The 18,279-nt window shown below is 36.8% G+C and overlaps 1 long non-coding RNA gene across 1 annotated transcript; it reads left to right on the top strand.

The window, feature by feature from the left end:
* Nucleotides 1-8,820: 8,820 nt before the first annotated feature.
* On the top strand, nt 8,821-18,094 carry LOC120621577 (uncharacterized). Its single transcript, XR_005658196.1, has 3 exons — nt 8,821-8,957; nt 9,084-9,228; nt 17,496-18,094. It is a non-coding gene; the product is annotated as an uncharacterized LOC120621577 (long non-coding RNA).
* The last annotated feature ends 185 nt before the right edge of the window (nt 18,095-18,279 follow it).

Here is an 18,279-nt window from a genome sequence, read left to right as displayed (position 1 = left end):
CCTAATTTAAGTTCTAGATAGTTAAGGGACAAAAAGTTTCTCTTGAGCCCCCAGCTAAAGTGCCTCTAGCTCAAAACATTCTGCACTGCACAGAGACACACACTTTGGGGTGACATGTTCTGAACCACCACAGAGACATCCTGTTTCTTCACTCCTGAACACTCCTGCATTCCTGAATGGAACATAAAGTCAAAATTTAAATGAGATAATAGGAATGAATGCAGATAGTAGCCTGGACAAAGGAAGGAGCCCTGGGGCACCCCAACGTGAAGAGGTCTGGAAGGAGCAGTAGCTGAGGGAGGAAAAAACTGAGAATGGGTATAATGTTGAGCAGGTGAATATTCTCTTATGATCACTTAATTTTACAAAATCTAAAGAGAGTGATACAAAAGCTGTTCATAGAAAGATGGGAATTGTTCTTCTAACTTCAGAGTTTCTCCTTCACACTTATAGAACCAACGAATTATTTTCCCTTGGTCTAATTAAGCCTGGAGTAATCATGAAAAGAATCTAATAACTTCCTTGGATTATTTTAAATGAGCAACCTAATAAACCCTGGGTCATTGACTCCGTAAAGGTTGAAGGGTAGCAGAATATGCCACCCCCAAGTATGCTGTTTTGGTATTTTGATTATTTTGAGCTAAAGGCACCTGAAAAATAGAAAATGCAGAGTGAGACTTTCTTTGAATTCTCCTTATCTGCCTGATGACAGATCCTCCGAAAAGAACTCTACTGTCATAAATCCCCTGCCTAGGCATCTCATCAAACAGGGAAGATTGACCCTCATTGCAAGCAGGGAGATTAGAAGTGGATGCCAGACCCAGACAAATGTTGTCATTAACTATCATACCTCTCATCTGTTCTTCTAAGGACCTATTCATCTTTCCTAAAAATCATTTACTCTCCCCTAAGAAACCTACATCCCCTTTCCCTATTAAAAATGATATTTAGGCCTTTTGAGCCATACTTCTCTTGCTCAGGCCTGCTTTCATGTCTGGAAGTGTACTTTCCTTTCTAATAAAGTTTATCTTTTCTGCTGTAAAATAAATAAATGAATTAATTAATTAAACAAATTATATTTAATGCTGAATTCTAAAGCACTTTGGGAGTTACTCATTTTTCCCTGGATATCTCCCATGATTAGATGAGGTATACATGTTAATCAACTTTTGCTTGCTTTTCTCTTATTAATATGTTTTTTTATTAGAGGGTCTCAGCCAAGAACTCAGAAGAGTAGCAGAAAAATTATTTTTCTTCCTCTACAGGATGAAGAGGCCAAGTCACAACATTGCTGTCTGAACTGGTTAAAAGTCAGTTCAGTTTTCAAAACTAACAAAACAAACCAATCAATCAGATTCAGAGACCAATTTAGAAAGTAAAGAACTTGAATGACAACTTGATTTTTTGTTTAAATCACACAGCTAACTCTTTTTTTAAAGGTGCTGTTCACATCTACCCACACAAAATGAACTGTGGCTAAGAATTTTAAATATTTTCTTTCCCTTGAAATACTGTTTGTACTCTTAACAACAACAGAGATAAATAAGGTATCTATAAGTTAAGAGCAAATTCCCACCCTGGTCCTGGTCCTTGGGCAAAATTCTGAAAAGATTCATTTTTAGACAGAAGTTGCTAAGGGGTCAAGCAAATCTCATCCATTCTTGGGCTTCCTGAACACTGGAACCCCTCCCTTCATGACTCAGGAAATAACAATCAACAAAATAAATCATATGTGGATCCAAGATCAGACAGACACTTTATTTAAATAAAAAAGACAGTTTATGTCAGCTACAGCCTGAAATCCAGAGATAAAGGACACCGGATCGAAGACCAGGGGAAGGCACGATCTTCATGCATTTTATTCCACGCAACATGCATTTTATTCCAAGTCTGAAAAAATGAAGTCTGGCCACTCTTGGGAAGCTGGAGAGTGATTGCTCCAGAAATGAACTAACCAGTTCAGGGAATGTCTCTTCCCTTGAGTCACTTGGTTCTCTTGCCAGCTCTGGTTCTTTACTAAAGAACTTCTCCTCTCTTCTTTTTCAGCCACGCATCAAGCTGAGAAAACAAACAAACAAACAAAAAAAACAAAACAAAACAAAACCTATTTCCTAGACTTGCGTCTATCTGGTTCAGAACAACATCGGCTCCATTCTGAGCCATAGGGAGGGATTCAAAGAAGCAAAAAGCAAAGAAGATAAATGAGGAAGCAAAAGGACCCAGAAGAAAAGAGGAGGGGCAGAGAGTAGGGAAGAAAATGTGAAGAAGGACTCTGATGACTCTATCTTTCCACTCAGTACGCTGTATACTAAATGTAGAAAGACCGAAGCAAAAAAGGATTCTATTTTTAAATGAGCAGCTTGCACATTACAGAAGGGCTGCCAAGAGATGTATCTTGTTGGAAAGGCATTGAATTGGGCTTTTTTTAGTCAGAGATGGGCCCCTGGGCCAAGTCTAGAAGCAGGAAGTTGAGAAAAGAGGAAAGAAAACACTCTGCACAATAACCTCAGAGGTTTCCTACAATGGGGCCATGGAAACCTTTGCAGATTTGTTCCTTTGATGCAAAACTTCCTTTTTCCTCGTAATGTGAATTTAAACTGTTGGCCTTAGGAAGTGTTGTTAGTCTTGAGACATTGAGTTTGTTGAGTTTTGTCTAAGAGCTACCCAGGGGCCAGCAGGAATACAGAGAGCTGCAGAGAACTGAGAGAACTGGGAATGATGTCACGGTGATGTCACGGTGGGAGTGGGTTCTCCAAATCACGCTTTCACCTAACACATAGAACATTTATTATATATGAAATAACTATTCTTCCAATGTTATAGATGCGGAAACAGGTACAGAATGGTTAAAGGATGTATCTGAGGTGGTTCAGGTGGCAAGTGGCTCAAACCCAGCCGATGTGGACCTTCAGACACCAGGATTTAACAACTTCACTACCCTCTTAAGAGGATAGGAACTGGAGGGTCCTTGCTCCCCCTTCCCATACTACCCTGTACACCTTTTCTCCCTGCTTCTTCCAGTCCTGCATACCACTCCTGCCTTATCCCAATATGGTTATTTGAAAAACTCAGCCTGGGAAATGAACTGTTTGGCATTATTATGGTTTGAGAATTATCCTGGTAGTTGGGGAAGGAGAGGTAATAGGAGGATAGGAGAAGCCAAGAGAAGAAGGTAGTGGGTGGAGACACTCAGAGAATCGTAAAGATCAGGGCAGGTAGTGTTATTGTCAGTGGGGCCGTAGAGGGGTAGGAGGCAGGCTTGGAGGGGGCCTTCTCAGCCCACTCTTTCTCTGAGTGGCAACACCCAACCAAGGGAGGACCTGGCCAGGGAGGGGGCTTGAACTAGGGGTTCCATGCCTCATTCAGAGTCATGTTCTTGACCCCCAACACAATGCCTGGAGTTTATGCTGTTTGAACAATTGAATAAATGAACAAACTCTGTAATGCATGCTCTTCTACAGGTTGTTGTGTTTTCCCTGTTTTTTATCCACATATTGAGCTTCCCTTGTTGCTCTTGCATGGATATGTTTCCCTTTTTCTCAAGCTCTTCCCCAGTAACAAAGCAGCTAATGTAGATGTGAAAACATCTGTTCCTTGTAAAAGCCACAAGTCAATTTTGTGAGCATCCCCCCAAGGAAGGGAACCTAACACTGCCTTCCACCTCCCTTGCTCCTTTCCTACCAACCATACTAACACTTCCTGCCTGGGCAACAATCCTGGTCATTGAATGACTTTTGACTTTACTTGATTAGTAAGCTTTGTAATGTCAGCTCTCAATGAATAATACTTAAATTTTCATCCTTAAATGTCTTATGAAATTATTTAAAATTTTTAAATTTTAGCCATCTTCAACTCCAAATTCAACAAGATGGTTAAGTCTAAAACGCCTTTATTCAAGCAGCATAGGTTGTATGCCACATCATCTAAATGCTCAATAAATATTTCTTGAATGAAAAAGGAGGCAAGTGGATCACAACACTGGGAATTAAAATACCTTTGTCCTCTCTCCAACCCTGTCACTTACTTCCTGTATGATCTTAAAGAATCTCCTTAACCAACATCAATGTAAACTATTAAGAAATATTTGTGTTCCTGAGGGGTCAGAGGAAGTGGAGAGAGTTTGGTAAAGGGTACAATCTTTTGGCTACAAGATCAATAAGCTCCGAAGATCTTTAGTTACCATGATAATACTGTATTGTATAATTGAAATTTACTAACAGAGTACAACTTAAATATTCTCACTTAAAAAAAAAGATAAGTATGTGAGGTGACAGATAGGTTAATTAACTACATCGGAGGAATCTTTTCACAATGTATAGATATATTGAATCATCGAGATGTACACTTTAAATATCTTACAATTTTATTTATCAATTATACCTCGATAAAGTTGAAAAAAACTTATATTTTCATTCAAAGTTTGTGATGTTGAATGTAGTAGGTAGAATAACGCCTCTCCCTGCTCCCTGAGAAAAGATGTCCACATCCTAATTCCCAGAACCTGTGAATATATTGGCTTAGATAGCAATGAGAAATTAAGGTTGCTATTTAGATGATTAAAAGATTATTCTGGATTATCCACATGGGCCCAGTGAATTAAAGGGCCTTTAAATGAGGAAGAGGGAGACAGAAGGGGAGTTAGAGGGAGATGTGCCTACAGAATGGTCAAAGAGATGAAAAATTGCTGGCTTTGAAGAAGGAAGGGTCCATGAGCCAAGGAGTATGGGCAGCCTCTAAAAGCTGTCTAAAGCAACAGATTCTCCCGCTAGAACTGACAGAAAATAATTCAGCCCTATTGACTCTTTGATTTAAGCCAACTGAGACCCATGTCAGACTTATAACTTATAGTTTTGAAGATAATAAATTTCTTTTGTGTTAAGCCATTAAATTTGTGGTAATTTGTTTAGCAGCCATGGAAAAAAGACACAAGGATTAATAAAATTTAATACAGACTAAGATCCCTGGAGCTTTAATAAGTCCTTTGATGTTATATGATTAAATTAAATCAATCAAATGTAGTTTTTAAATTGACTTATTCATTTTTTTAATTACCTACATAGTAGTCAAGACATGTGGTGCTGGCACAAGGCTAGACATATAGATCAATGGAATAGAAATGAGTGTCCAGAAATAAGTGCATACATTTATTATCAGTTAATTTTCAACAAAGGTACCAAGATAATTCAATGGGGAATAGAGGGGAGAAGAACAGACTTTGAACAAATGAAGCTTGGAAAACTGGATATTCACCCATCAAAGAACAAAAGTATACTCCTGCTTCATATCATGTGCAAAAAATAACTGAAAATGTATGAGAGACCCATGTTTAAGAGATTAAAACTATAAAACACTGAGAAAAACATAGGGTATATTTTCATGACCTTGGATTACACAATGATTTCTTAAAATGACAACAAAAGCACAAGAAATCAAAGGAAAAAAATAGATAAATTGAACTTATCAAAATTAAAATATTTTATGCTTCAAAGGATACTTTGAAGAAAATAAAAAGACAACCCACAAAGTGGGAGAACATATTTGTAAATCATATATTTCACAAGGGGTTATCATATAGAATATATAAAGAACTCTTACAACTCGACAATAAAAAATCAAATAACTGAATTTAAAAATGGGCAAAGAATTTAACATTTTTCCAAGGAAGATATGCACATGGCAAATAAGCTCATGAAAACATGTTCAACATCATTAGCCATCAGGGAGAATTGAATCCAAACAAATGTGATACACTTCATAATCACTAGCATGGGTATAATAAATGAGACAGACATAGTAGTTTTCCCCCTTATCTGAAGGAATTATATTCCAACACCCCCAGGGGACACCTGAAACCAAGGAGAGTACTGAACCCTCTATATACCATGTTTTTTCCTATATATAATAAACTTTAATTTATAAATTAGGCACAGTAAGGGATTAACAATAACTAATAATAAAATAGAACAATTATAACAATATTACTTAATAAACGTTGCATGAATATGCCCTCTCTGTCTCAAAGTATCTTACTGTACTATACCCATCCTTCTTCTTCTTGTGATGATGTGAGATGATACAATGCCTAGGTGGTGACATGAAGTGAAGTGAGTGACATAGGCCTTGTGACGTAGGGTTAGGCTACTATTAGGATAAGGGTTACTTGAACACAAGCATTGAGATACTACATCGGTCGGTAACATCAGATGGCTGGTAAGTGACTAACAGATAGGTAGCATAAATAGCATAAATATATGGGACAAAGCAATAATTCATGCCCCAGACTAGACAAACATGAGGGCATGAGATTTCATCATGTTACTCTGAATGGCACACAATTTAAAATTTATGAATTATTTATTTCTGGAATTTTCCACTTAATATTTCGGACCTCGGTTGACCTTGGGTAACTGAAACCATAGAAGGTGAAACCGTGGATAAGAGGGACTACTGTAAAAAGTGAACAAAGGATGTGGAGAAATTGGAACCCTCATACATTGCTAGTGGGAAAGTCAAATAAATGATGCAGCTGCTTTAAAAAGTAGTCTGGCATTTCTCAAATGGTTAAACATAGGGTTACCATATGCCCTAGCATAATAATTCCACTCCTAAGTACATATTATACCTAAGGAAATTAAAAACATATGACCACTTAAAAACTTGTACATGAATGTTCATAGCAGCATTATTCATAATATCTAAAAAGTGAAAACAGTGTAAATGATGATCACCAGATGAATGGATCACCAGATGAATGTGCTATATCCATATGGTAAAATATTATTCAGCCATAAAAAGGAATGAACTATTGATACATGATACAACATGGTTGAACCTAAGTAAAAGAGGCCAGACACAAAAATTCAGATACACATTATATAATTTCATTTATATAAAATGCACAAAATAAGCAAATCCAAAGAGATAGAAAATGGATTAGTGGTTGCCAGGGGCTGGGAGGCAGGAGGAATAGAGATTGACTGCTAGTAAGTACAGGCTTTTTGGGGGGCAGGGAGGCATTGAGGAAAGTGACTAAAATGTTTTGGAATTAGAAGTAGTATAAAGCTTGCACGACTTTGTGAATACACTGTACTAAAATTTACTGAACTGTATACTTTAAAATGGTGAATTTTATTGTATGTGAATTATATCTGAATCAAAAATAATTACCTACTAACAATTCTGGTTTCAGCAAGTCAGACAATACAGAGCTGACTAAAAAAAAGCTAATCATCTTGATCCTCATTTCCCATTTAATTTTATGCTCCCATATCTTGATCTATTTACCTGGTCTTTTCTTCCTGTTCTTACATACATAGACATACGTAAAGGGATTTTGTCTTTGTTTTTTATCTTTATAAAAATGAGGTCAGTCTATACACAACTTACTTTGATTAACTTCTCAGGGACAGCCCACCAAGTTAATATATATAAAGAAATTTGTATAAATTTGTATAAAGTTTGTATCTTTGATGTACCGTAATTTCTTATTTTTTCTCTCAGTCTGATGGTTTAAAAATATCACAATATATCAAAACATCAAAACATACACATTAAATATGTAAAACTTTTATATAAAAGGTATCTCAATAAAGTTATTAAAATATATTTTAAAAATATATATTTTAGGTGTGGTTCCATAGAGTAGTGGTTACCACATCTGCTTTACACGCAGAAGATCCTGGGTTTGAGCCCCAGCGGAACCACAGCCCATACCCTGGGTGCCCCATATCCCGAATGCACTAGGCCCTGGGCACTCAGGCACCCCGCCTTCAGAGATCCAGTTCTTAAGGGGAGAAAGCAACATCCGTAGGTCAAGGGTGGAAGGGGGACAGGAATTAAATAAAAATTTAAAAATATATTTTGCACGTCTTTTGGTAACAATACAAATTCCTGCCAGGTATGTCTGCTTATGGGTAGAATTATCAGATCATGGGATAGACATACTTTCGTTGTAAATAGATGATGCCAGTTTTCCAAAGGGATTGTATCGAGGTAAATTCCCACTACTAATATATGAGTAACCCAGTTGCTGTACGTCCTCACCAATACTTGGTATTTTCTGCTATTTTATTTTAGCCATTCTGATAGCTATAAAGTGATATTGCCTTATAGTTTTTATTTTGTCGTTGTTTAACTTTTTATTGAAATGACCATATCATAAGTATATATCTCAGCAATTTTTCATAAACTGAGCACGCCCCTGAAACCAACACTTGGATTAGAAACAGAACATTACTAGAGCATATGCATATCCTATGACTAGTAATTCTACTCCTAGGTTTATAAAGAACAGAATGCAAATATATGTTCACCAAAAGATACAACTCAAGTTTGGTAATTCTTACTGTTTTGTCACATTCCCCTTAAATTTTAATATATTTTAATAAAAGAAATAAAGCATTGCAGCTAAAGTTGAAATCTCTTTTGACTTCCAACCCGAGACCTATTACTCTCTGGTAGGTCCCTGGGCCCTGAAGTAAAGGCGCTAAATAAAATTGTTATTGCTCCCACTAACCCGACTCTTACAATATAGTTTACCTGATTTCAGATGGTCCCGACAAGGACTAAAATACACCACCGCCCTTAACTGATGCAGTCATCTTCAATTAACTAGTAAATATATAGAGTTTGTGCCTAATTTGTTAAGTGGTGGACGGAAACTGCCGTCTTCCAGGCAGTTTCATCCTAGCTCATTTCAGGTCGTTTAATCTGGCAGTCACAAATACTACAGACAAGATACCTGACTTAATCGAAATCCTCGGTAACTGTTTCTGCTCGCCCCCTTCTGGCTGAGTAAGCTCAAATCACTAAATGGTCCATTTTACTCATTGCCGCTGCCTTCAAACGCAGACAGTGACGCACAAATCGCTGTGAGTCAAAAGAGGAGAAAATTCATTTTTGGAAAAAAAAAAAAAAATTGGCGTTTCTTTAACTCGTTTTTTAACATTTGGAAGTAGGTAAGCCAAAACAACCCATTCAACTTCCCTAAAAGTTTCCTGTGGGTTAAGAGGCGGGAGTATTTTGGTTGGGCTTTTCTTTGCAGCCATTAAAATCCTTTTCCTGAAAGTGCTTTTTTCGCTTAGGGATCGGGAGGAAGACATGTTTAGTGAGATAACCAACAACACGTGGTGCTTGGAACGCCTCACCAAATTATTTCTCTTCCGTCGTTCCTTCGGAGAGGAAGGCAGCCACAGCTCCTTACTTTTGCTCCCTAACTTGGTTTACAAGGTTAGTCAAATGCCTTGTATCAAAGCATACCTAGTTAATGATTTATCTAACTGGGGCAAAAGCCATATGCCACTGCAACGCTGCATTTTATTCTGTTTTTTTTTTTTTTCCAAACTAGTCAGCTATTATACACTGATGATGTAGCTTAATACTGTGTCACTAGACTGTGCTAGAACACATGTGCATATTATGTTCACGGGGTTTCAAGAAACAACAAAGAACTTCCCTTTTTGATAGTACTATGATTCTTCTGATAACCCTGGAAGGAAAAGTGAAAAAAGTTACCCTTAGAGACAGGATAGCATTTAGGGAATGTTAAAATCAGATTGGATTTAAGATCTGAAGGCATTTTTAAACTAAATTGTTATTGAAGTATAATATATGTACGGAAAGTGCACAGCACAAATCATTAGTGTTCATCTTGATGAATTTCCACAAACTGCACACTCCTGTTTACTGTTCATATATCCTAAAACAGTACATTATCACAACCCTTGAAATGCTCTTGTCACTGGTATCATCACAAAGCCCCCTAAGGTTAATCATATTCTCCCTTCTGACATCATAAATTAGTTTTGCCTATTTTTAAAATTTATGTAAATGGAGTCATATGATTTGATACCTAGATTTTCAACTTTAAGTTGGTGAAGTTCATATGTATTGTTGTATGCAGCTGTCGTTTGTTTATTCTCATTGATACATAGCATTCTATTATGTGTATATACCACAATTTATCCACCTATCATTGATGGGTATTTGGGCAGTTTCTAGCTTTTGGTTACATGAATATTGCTACTATGAATACGACTACTATGAATAGAAGTGCTGGGTAATATACATAAAATTACATATATACATATATTTAGCATTAGTTGATAGTCTCAGTTTTCCAAAGAGACTGTACATATGAGCATTCTTATTGCTATATTTCTTTCCCAATACTTAGTATTTCTTTCTCTTCTATTGTAGCCATTCTGGTGGGTATATAGTGGTAGTGCATTATGTTCTGGGATTTTGTTTTGTTTTGTTTTACTTTTCGTTGAGGTATATCATACATATAGGGAAATGCAAGTGTCATAAGTGTAGAGTCATTCCATTTTCATGAACTAAACGCAACTGTGTCATCAGCACCCATATCTAGAAACATTACATTATCACTATTCCAAAAGCTTCTTCATGTTCCCTTTTGATCACTACCCTCTCTCCCACAGAGATCATTTCTTTTTTTTTTATAATTTTAAATTAAAGTTAACATTCAGTATTATTTTATATTAGTTTCAGGTGTACGGCATACTGGTTAAACGTGTTGCGTTGTAGTTTTTGTAGAGTGTCATATTATAATTTTAAATTGTTTTCCCTTTACATCTCTTCTTTTGTAAAGTCTGTTCAAGTTTTTCCCCTATTCCATGCTCTATATGATTGTCTTTTTCTTATTGATTTGTCAGAGTTTGTGAGTTCCTCATAAAATTAAACCTACCCTTGCCCCAACTATTCTACTTCTAGAATTAAATAAATAAATAAAAACATATATCTACAAAATGACTTGTACGTAAATGTTCATAGCAACTTTACTCATAATAGTCGAACATTGGAAGCTACCTAAATGTCTGTTAGCAGGAGAATGCATAAGCAAAGTTTAGGATATTTATAAAGTGTAATACTACTCAGCAATAAAGAGGAATGGACTACTGATAACAAGTAACAATATAAATCAGTTTCTAAAACATGCTGAGCTATAGAGGCAAACACAGAAGTACTACTGAATGATTCCATATACATGAAGTTCTAGAACAGACAAAGTTAATCTATTGTGAAAGAAACCATAATATTGGTTATTTCTGGGTGGTAGCGTTGGGGAAGAGGGGCTTTACTAGAAGGAGGCACATTGATTTCTTGGGTTTGGGGGTGTAGTTTATGCAGGTTTATCTGTTTGTCAAAATATACTCTTCATATTCTTAATTTTTTAAGGAACTTCTCTACTGTTTTTCATAGTGGGTGAAGCAATGCTTATTAAAAAAATGCTTTGTTTTTAAGTTGGATAGAACTTATTGATAATCATAGTTATAGCTTTAATAAGTTTGTCCTTGGGGCTATAAACTTGTCTTGCAATTAAGAATGCGATTTAAGATGCCTCAACCCCATAGTGTAGTGGTTAGCACCTCTGCTTTACACGCAGAGGGTCCTGGGTTTGAACCCCAGGTGGAGCCATGGACGCTAGTCTGTGAGCATTTGGGAGGAGACCCTCCACCTTCAGAGATCTAGTTCTTAAGAGGAAACAGCAACATCCATAGGTTAGGGGTGGAAGTAGGGGGCGGGGAAATTAAAGAGGAGGGAAAAAAAGATGGTTCAACCCTGACTTTTCAAATCACATTTGCCCATAAGACTATTAAGTCATTGTGGTTGGGGGAACATGACGGTGCCTTCCAGAACCCTGTACCCCGCTACCTTTCACTCCTATCTCTCCTCTCTGCACTGAGCCCCATGGAGCACTAGAAAAATCCCAGGAAGCCCAGTTCTGAAGAGTACACCCTATATAACACTTTCTGATTCGTTAGTGTGGATACAGAATCAGAAAGTGAAAATAAAAGGCAACTGCTCTCTGCTAACCCCGAGGGTTAAAAATAATACCAACAAGCTCTCCTGCTTTGTTTCAAACTCATATCTCTTTAAAAAGATTTTAATATATATATATCCACAGCATTTTTTTAAATCATATTTTAATATCTCCAGAATCAGGCACCCACTGATGACACACCCATTATAGTCCCAATTCTGGCTCCACATATGCTCAATCCAAGAGATGCAGATAAAATCCTCGGCTGCTCAACAGGCTAATTGGCAAGCTACAGCTTTTGGCTGAAAGTCCTTGTCCTTGCTTCTCTCCACAAAGTAAGAGTATGGTTACTTCTGTCACCTTCCTGCTAAACACCCTTTTTCAATCCTGGCTTTGGTCTTTGTAATTGCACCATCAACAGAGAAGACTGCTGTGGCAGAAATAAAGAGAGAGAACATCTGAACATTGCATAACACAGGATTCAGATAGTGTGGTTCTCTACCTCGCTTGGACCTATTTCTGAATGTCTCAACCTACTCTATCTATTAACCCCTTGCTTCTAACTGTATGTTTTAAGGTGATTCAACAAACTGTGTGATTTGAGCATCTTTATTTGATCTATGAGACTTTCTGCATCAAGCTATCACCTGGTAAGATGCTTGGAAGCCACGATTTCATCAAGTTAGTGTCCCACATTATGAATTAAAATCCAGGCAATCTGATTCTAAAGGCTGCCTCTTAAGAATTATGCCATATAACATGGAAGCAACTGAAGTGTCCTACAATAGATGATTGGATAGAGAAGATGTAGTACATATATACAATGGAATATTACTCAGCCATAAGAAGAGATGAAATATTGCCATTTGCGACAACATGGATGGGCCTCGAGATAATCATGCTAAGGGAAATAAGCCAGACAGAAAAAGTTGAAAACCACATGATGTCACTTATATGTGGGCTATAAACCTAAAAGCAACAAACAAACAGAGACTCATGGACATGGACAATAGACTAGTGGTTACCAGAGGAAGTAGGTTGGGTGGAGTAGACAGGGTAAAGAGGGTCAAATATGTGGTGACAGAAAAAAATCTAACTATGGGCAGTAAACAGACGAACACACAATGCAATATATATGCCTTACTGTTGAATTGTACACTTAAAACTTACCATATTTTGTTAACCAATGTTACCATAATAAAAATAAAATAATTTAAAAAAAGAATTATACCATATAGGTTCCTTGAAGAAGGAGCTCAAAACTTATCGATTTCCAACCATTAAAACATTTTATTCAGAGGCAAAGAGGGTACTTTCTAAAAAACCAGGTAGGAAGGTGAGTGTTCAAGTCCATAAAAGGAGTCACTGGGAACTTGGGGGAAAACAAGACATTCTAAAGTGAGGTAATAGAAAAAGATACAACATATATCAAATGAATCAATTAGAATTTTTGATAAAAATAGCTTTCTGAAGCTATTTTTATCAAAGAAGCCCACAAAAATTGACTAGCTCAGTAACAATGAACATCTTTAGCAATTAAATTGTAGTTTCTACATACAGTTTTCTACTAAAAAGAACCAAGCTTCTTGAAGAAATGACTAACTCCAGGTCTGAAGCAGGAAATACTCACAAGGAGCCCTAGACCATCTTATCCTACCAGAAAGCAAAGAAGTTATCAACGATTAATAGAGTCATGTCAGATTGACTCGGGAGCAAATGTGAAGAGGTTCCCAATGGCCAAAGATGGGACAATTTCATTAGCAATAAAAATTATAGCTGTAAGGAATTGAAATTACAATTAAAATTAAGTATGTGTAAATAGTAATTTTAAAATTATACAGTAAAAAAATCTCATTGGTTATCTTTGAAGAATGCTAGAGAACCAATTTATTACTTTGAAAATGTGTAAACAGAAGGAAAGAATCAAACATTTTTTAAAATGGACTGTAGGTACAAGAAAACCTATTGAAACTAATTAATTTGTAGTTTTTCAACTAAAACTGGAAGGCTGGACCTCATTACTTTAGATCTTAACATTAAGATGGAGACTTTTCATTCTATACTTTTGTTCTATACTGTTAATAGCTTACTGAATTCTATAAAAGAAATAGAATAGGAAAGAATGCTTTTACTGTACTTTTAACAATTTTTTTACTGCAGATTCATAACCTCAGGTAGCCACATAATAAATACTATAAATGATAACAAAGACAGAGAAAGAGGCATTATCATACGTAATTAAATAAAAACACTTTAGTCTGTTCTAACAGATTGCAACCATTAGTGTTCTTTTTCCAAGGAAACCGCCATTAAATTTGCACTCATATGTTTCACAAGTTTCATTATAGGTCATTATTTCTATGTATTTATATTAATAACTGCAGGAGACAAAAATATTACAGCATAACATTTTTAAAAGGACCAAGCAAAATAAATAAAATATCATGACATTTACTTTTGTCTTGTAGGTTTATTTTAATCTATCACTTTATCCTGCATAAAGGAGATTTTTCAAGTGGCATGTGATTTTTTCCATTCTAATAAACTTCTTTAGAAAACTTCTTTAGAAAGCATAAAGAGTACTGATTTACCTACTTTGCATTCTACTATGTAGTTTTCTATCCTATCCTATGGGGGTGGAGATTAACCCATTAGATTAATGCCTAACTAGGCCATGGCTATAGTATATAACCCGTTCCAGAATAAAGGGGGGTTGATACTATTGAATTGTACACCTGAAACTTACTGGATTTCGTTAACCAATGTCGTCACAATAAAAATTTTAAAAATAAAAAGAAAAGAGAAAAAGAAAAAAAATAGAAATAATAAAACTCTAAGGAAAAAAAAGAATAAAGGGGGTTGAAAAGACAAGTAATATCAATTATACTCTTCCAAAGAAGGACAGGAGAATAGACTCTAAAATGAGAGAACTGATAGAGAACTGGCAACTAGAAGTTGCTCCTAATTATCCGGCCTTAAAGGGTATGCACATGGGGATGGTCACACCACTGGTATGTACATTTCTCACTCCTCAAAGGCAACAGTATTCACATATAAAGATAAATTAAAGAACATAGAAATCCCAATATTGCCAGAAGTTTTATCAACCATTTGTGTTAAACATCACTGTGAAAGGCACTGTACTAATTGTTAGAGTTACAGAGGAGTATGAAACATAATCATTATTGTGGAAGTCAAAAGACTTCCACAAATAATTAATTTTGATTGCTTCCCATGTACCATGCTCAGGACTGTGTGTAATATATATATTACATATATATATATATATATATATATATATATATATATATATATATACACACACACATTTATCTTTGTGTGTATATATATATTGTAGTCAGGTTTTGTAGTGAAGATAGATAGATAGATAGATAGATAGATAGATAGATAGATAGATAGATAAATAGATAGATAGATATCTTCAAAACCTCACATCAACCTCCTCAGTATTGTTATTTCCGCTTTAGAGATAGAGAAACTGAAGCTCAGGGAAGTTAAGTAACTTGCCCAAGGTCACACAGCAATTTAAGTATTAGATCTGGGTTTGGGGCCTTAGTGGTCTGTCCTTAGAGCCTGAGCATTTAACTGTTAAGCTATCCTCTTCACTGCAAGTTTGATCAAGAGACTGAGCATTTATATACACTAGTGTAGATGCACAGATGGGTAGGTCAGAGGTTTTGACTTTAGTTCTTTGACATTTTAGTCAACTCTCTTTGTACCTCATTTTCTGCTCCTATCAAATGGGAATTGCAACACTTACCTATCTTATGTAACCTATCTAATGCAATTATTATGATAATGATGAGAAAGTGCTTTGAAAGGATGAATATTATACAAATATAAACTGCTGGTGTTTTTCTAAAGCAACAGAGGGTTCCATATCTGTCCCCTGTCTTTGTGGGGTCAAGGTCTAGACTGACATTCTAATTCAGCAGATACTTATTGAACATCTACTGTGGACCCAGCAAGTGCTTGGCACCACTTGTGTAAAAGATGGGCAAACCAGAATGGTCATTGCCTTTGTGAAGTGCACAGTCTCAGGTCAAAGACAAATATTAACCAAGCAAGTACATCAATATGAGAATATTTAAAAATTGTCTCTTGAAGGAAATAAACACCTTGTCAGGAAAGAGAATAAGAGAGTGGGCTTGGAGGAAATGACTTTCATATTGGTAGAGGAAAGAACTGAGATTGTGGTGTGTATGAGTCCAGGTGGGAGAGGTACCAGCCCAGGACTGGGGCAAGCAGGGCCTTGGGGGCCCTCTACTAGGTTTTGTATTTTATGCCAACTGCAGTGGGAAATCATTAATAAGTTAAAAGCTGGGTCTGGCAAGGTCAAAGAGTTGAAGGTGTTTGCAAAAGTGATTACACTGATGACCCACGATGTCAGGGCTGGAGAAGGAGTCGGCGAGGAGAGGAGGGGACTGCAGGATGGAGAGAAACATCAATCAAGTCACTGGACTGAAGGGCTTGGTAAAGTAAAAGGAGTGCTGCTGGAGGTTTATTTGAGAAAGTGGAAAGATAGGAGAGTGTGTTCGTGTGGGTGAGAGAGGTAATGTTATGGTTTCTGGTCCATGTTATGATCGTGGGAGTGGCTGGGAGTGACAGAAAAATATAGCTGGAGATGTTGAGAGAACTCATATGGTCAGGAAAACTTGGCTGAACTGGGAAGGAAGTTTCATCTCATGGAAGGCTCAGGCTTGTGTGTTTTGTTCAGGGCTGACCCCTGCTGGTAAATTCTGGAAGCCGAGCTGCTGGCTAGTGCAACCCTCAGAAGAGCAGGGAAAACTGGGGCCACCAGCCGTAAAAGAATAGGGCTATTTTCACTTAAACGTAACATTTTCACTTTTCTAAATGTCTCTGTCAAAGGATTTTGGCTTAGAATGTCCTCACAACTAAAGCACTCTTTATAAATAATCCTGGGCTCATGTTATCAAGTAATGAAATGCAACACATGAATATTTGGGAGTATAGGAATTTCTCCATAAATTTTGTTTTTACTTTTAGTCAAATAAAACATACATGTTATAAAATGCAAAAATCTCAACTGTACAGCTATATGAAATTTTAGGAATGTATTAACCCATTACATTACAAAATTTAATCATGACCCAAATTAAGATATGGAATATTCCATAACCCAGAAACTTCCCTCTTGTCCACTTCCTAGTAGCTACTTACTTCACTATCCTGACTTCTAACCATCATTCTAACTTCTGACAGCAGATTACTTTGGTCTGCTCTTGAACATTGTATAAATGGAATCAAACAGTATCTACTCTTTTGTATTTTGCTTCTTTGACTTAACATATGTCTATGAAATTCATCTATATTGCATGTAGCAGTAGTTCATTCCATTTAAAAAAATTTTTTTTTAAGTATATATGACCATTATTTATGCATTCTCCTGATAATGGGCATTTGGGTTATTTTCAGTTTATGACTTTTATACTTCTATGACCATCCCTCAATATGTCTTTTGTCGATTGTATGTATGTATGTATGTATGTATGTATGTATGTATGTATGTGGTGGGTATCTAACTAGATATGGAATTGCCAGGTTACTCTAAGTAGATGCTGTCAAGGGTTTTCAAAAGAGGCACTCCCACCAGAAATATATGATAATTCCAGTTGTTCCACATTTTTTGCTATCGCTTGGTATTAAGTTTTTGTTTTGTTTCGTATTCTAGTATATATGTCTCTCATATTGGCCAAACAACAGAGGAGACTTCAAGAGAACCTCTTGAGAGTTTGACCTGTGCCAGCTGAAGTTGTATGGTACAGAGGCAAATGCCAAACCTAATTCTGAAAAAAATTCTCCAGGCCAAAGTGGCAAAGTAGAAATGGTTGCACTGGACTACATTCCCTCCAAGGGCAAGGCAAAGCATGATGATTCTTATGGACCGAATTCAAGCCCTGGAGATGCCATGAGATCCAAACAGAGAGGTGGCCTGAAAGATGAAAGGGAGCAGTCAAAAATGGCAGTCAGAAGAGGAGTGTTTCCAGGGACCAGGGAGCTGTCATTGAACAGCCCAGCAAAGGAACCTCTGAGGAACTCAAGAAGGGCACAGTGACAGGAAAGGCTAGTCCTCCAACAGAGGGCACCTTCATGAGGTGCCTGCCAGTGAGATCTTCTGTCTCTTCCTGTCCAGAGGAAGAGCTGGAGACAACCTGGTGAGGGCTGAGAAAGAGAAGGCGAACAACACTGGGAAAAAAAATCCAGAAGCTGACCAAGCCTTCTCCCCAGATGTTGCCTTCCCAGCCTAAAGCAGGCCAACACTGAGAGAAGGGGAGAAGGTTCAAATTAGGTATGAGTGTGGAGTTGTGATTAAGATGCTAACCTGAACATTTTAATTATGAATATATCCCTGATAAGCCTTCCATACCCAAAACGTGCCTTCCCTGCAGAATTGCCTACTTCATTTCATGGCAACTCCATCCCTCTACTTAATCAGGCCCAAAGTCATGAAGTCA

This window comes from Pteropus medius, unplaced genomic scaffold (genome assembly GCF_902729225.1).
Source record: "Pteropus medius unplaced genomic scaffold, Ma_sr-lr_union100, whole genome shotgun sequence".
Lineage (NCBI taxonomy): Eukaryota > Metazoa > Chordata > Mammalia > Chiroptera > Pteropodidae > Pteropus > Pteropus medius.
The sequence above is the reverse complement of the archived record's forward strand: the minus strand, read 5'-3'. Positions and strand labels throughout refer to the sequence as shown.